The sequence below is a fragment of the Microtus oregoni genome, unplaced genomic scaffold, assembly GCF_018167655.1.
Source record: "Microtus oregoni isolate MIOR12 unplaced genomic scaffold, Mior012 000004F_ref0000308, whole genome shotgun sequence".
Lineage (NCBI taxonomy): Eukaryota > Metazoa > Chordata > Mammalia > Rodentia > Cricetidae > Microtus > Microtus oregoni.
Window position 1 is genome coordinate 62,439,874 of NW_024543063.1, and position 3,776 is coordinate 62,443,649.

Below are 3,776 nucleotides of genomic sequence, written 5' to 3' on the forward strand. Positions count from 1 at the left end.
TCCAGATCACACCTCTGCCGTGGATATTACCAGCATGGAAAAAGTCCAGATCACACCTCTGCTGTGGGTATTACCAGCATGGAAAAAGTCCAGATCACACCTCTGCCGTGGATATTACCAGCATGGAAAAAGTCCAGATCACACCTCTGCTGTGCATATTACAAACATGGAAGGAGTCCAGATCACACCTCTGCTGTGAGCCCCACCCCAAATCATTCCTTTCCTGAGGGCTCTAACATTTCATGTCATTTAGTTTCACTTAGTTCTAAGGTTGTCATTGTTTTGTTGTGCGAAGTGTAGACAGATGTCGTGACGCAGCCCAAGTTGGTCTGAATTGTTGGTCCTTATCTCAGCCTATAGTGTACAGGGTAAGTGCCACCATGACTGAATTTCATTTTCTGATAAAATGGCACATGATTGTAGGCAGTAAGCAGTCCCACAGCTCAGAGAACCCCAAAGAAATGGCCATATACCTCCACTCCCATGTTTGGAACTAGAAACGGCAGAAACACTTTAAAGGGCTCTGAGGGTACAGTGAGCTAACCCGGGACCACATCTTTCTAGATCCAAGAAAGAAAGCGGTGAATGGCAGGCACCCTTTCGTTCCCTTTTTCCTGCGGACACCCCAAGATTCTTCTGAGGGCTTCAAGACTCCTAAACCCAGCAGGCAGAACTGAGGAGTGTGGCAGGGCCACGGCCCACCGAAGGACAGGGAGTGGAGAGAAGGGTGCTGGCCCTGTTGTCTGAGGAAGCCCCCAGCAGTGCTCAGAGGGCTCTGGAATGCTCTGATGAGACACGGGGCTGAAAGGGCCCACATAGATATCTGATCTCATTCTGGTTCATCCAGCTCAGGGAGCTGCCTACCCCATGCAACTGAGATGCTTCCCAGAACTGAAGCTGAAAATGCCATGCATCCATGGTCCCAGCTTCCCTTGTAGCTATGACATGACCAACAAAGGCTTCCCAGCAAGGTTGGACTCAGCATCCAAGACCTGTGTGTAAACACCATGGGGCGGATGCTATGCTTCCTGGCTCCTGTGTGGCCAGAGTGAGATATGCTTCCAGAAACAATCATGAGCTTATTCTGGACCTTTGTGAGTTATGCTGGGGGCCAACTCTGGACAGGCTAGCCCTGATTCCCTCACCCTCCTGTAGTAGAACCTGTGAACTCCCCAGTGCTCTCTGTTTAAACTGGGCTTTGTGACCGTAGGTTGTAGCACAATTAATAAAAACCCAGAGACAGAAATGGGGGTTCAACCTGAAGGTCAGAAAAGCAAAACAGTCAGCCACTGGCTCTTACCTCTGCCTCAGTCCAAAATGGTGAGCCTGCCTCCAGGAATCTCAGAATGAGACTGAGTCTGAGACCGTGTCTGAGACCTGTCTCCTCCCATCTTATATCTGTCTGTTATGCTGGGATTAAAAGCGTGCACCACTACCACCTGGTTTCTATGGCAAACTAGTGTGGCTACTGGGATTAAAGATGTATCACCACTGCCTGGTCTGTAAGGCTGATCAGTGTGGCTGTTTTACTCCCTGATCTTCAGGCAAGCTTTATTTACTAAAATACAAATGAAATTTCACTACAGTGAGTAGCTAAGAATCCTAATAAAGGTGTCCCAAGGTATGTTTTCTCACAGAAAAAAAGGACGTGAACACAGGAAAGCACACTGCCACCCTCTCTACTCTGCACCATGGCTACTTCTCACAGCCCGTCACAGAGTCCATGATAAGCAACGAGTTCTGGCGAGAGGCAGACAATACAAGATAATTTAAGGTTGTATTTTGTGTGACTGTTTTCTATTTCACTTTTATGGTAATATATTTTATTATGTTTGCACAAATACTGGTCCCCGACAGGTTGTGGGAGAAAAACTAACCTACTGGTCTCCCACCAGAGATGACCCTTCCCTACAGCTGGTGACTGCACGCTAATACACCCATGTGGTCAGGGAGCCGCATACCAGGCTGGGACTGGGAGTGTGTCTAGCCACAGACCTGAGCTCTCTCTGGACCTAAGTGCCTCGGGAAGCTGTACCCTTTGCCTTCCCAGCAGGAAGTTTGGTTGTCAGACTCCACAAACTCCTGACACTCAGAAGTCTTTTGTTTCTAGGAGACCAATGGGAAGCATCAGTACACCCCTAAAAAGCTACATCTAAGCAAAACTTTACGCTCCTTCCAGAACCAAGACAGGTGACTTGGTGGCAACCCAGTCCCACTTCCATACTGTGCTGTTCTCAAGCCAAATGTGAGAAGCCCGAGACAACCTTTAGGGTTCAAGAGCTTAAACGTGGCACTTTTAATATCCCTCCCCCTTTAAATCCTTAATAGACCATAGCCACTTCCTGTAAATGTTAAATGGAATTTTTCACTCTGGGTGTTATCATTGTGTGTGCGTGCACAGAGGAGGAGGGGTGTGCACGCTATGAGCTATGTGTGGAAGTAGAAGAAAACTTAAAGAGTTGGTGGCTCTCCGCTCTTCTTTATGTGGGTTTTGGGGATTGAGCTCAGCTTGTCAGCCTTGTGGCAGGTCCTTTAACTGGCTCATCTGAGACATCTCATAGGTGCTACACTTTCCATTTTACTAACACAATTAACGTGCACTGCCGAGCACCCACTTAAAGTGAACGGCAACATCAGTCTTAGGGCACTGCTGGCTATGGCTACACTCAAGCTCACAAACATCTCTAACACTCCCAAAAGTCTCCTCATTACCTTTAACAAGCCCCCCCCCACTTCCCCATGATCACCTTCTCCATCATTTACTGTCCAGCACATGGATCAGTACGACTTTCTAGAGTTTCATATAAGTGAAGTTCTACAGTAGGGACCCTTTGGGTGACAGATTTTGTTTTTACTGATCATGACCTTTTTCTGTCCTGGTCACCGTTCTTATATTTTGCATGCTTAAAATCACCACTGGCATGCTAAGCTGCTCAGTCCTGTCTCTGTCGCTGCCACGGATTTGTGAGAAAGGGGATGAATGGGTGAGCAGGTGAGGGGCCACTGGAGACTTTTGCTTTCTTAGCTTACAAAACCCTTCCGCCTCTGGAAATCCTGGCACTCCCCAAAGGAATAAAGATGTTCACAGGGCCACCCACCAACACTGGAGGTCTTTCTTTCTTATTAATTAATTTAGTTTTTTTTTTAAAAAAATTATCTTTTCTCATTTTACATACCAATCCCAGTTCCCACTCCTTCCCCTCCTCCCATTCCCTCCACTTTCTCCCCCAATCCCACCCCACATTCACTCCTCAGAGAGGATAAGGCTTCCCAAGGGGAGTCAGCAAAGTCTAGCATATCACTTTGAGGCAGGACCAAGGCCCTTCCTACTATATCTAGGCAAAGCAAGGTATCCCTCCAAAGAGAATGCCTTCTAAAATGTCAGAACAAGCAGTAGGGATAAATCCTGCTCTCACTGCCAATGGCCCCGCAGTCTGCCCCAGCCATACAACAACTGTGTGGGTGTCAGCCACATTCAGAGGACCTAGTTTGATCTTATGCTGGCTCCCTCGCTGTCAGGCCAGAGTTGGTGGGCTCCCATTAGCTCACGTAGACTGTTTCAGTGGGTGTCCCCATCATGGTCTTGACCTTTTTGCTCATATTCTCTCTCCCTGGAGGTCCTTCTTATACCAGGTCAGCAGTCCAGATGGGCAGAGCCACTGAGACCTGGAAGCCTATGATGAGCAAAGCCAGGAGTGTCCGTGCCCTTTCCGCTACCGCAATGCTCCCACAAATCATCAGAAATGCTAGATCATGTTTCACTCCTCAACTGTGGT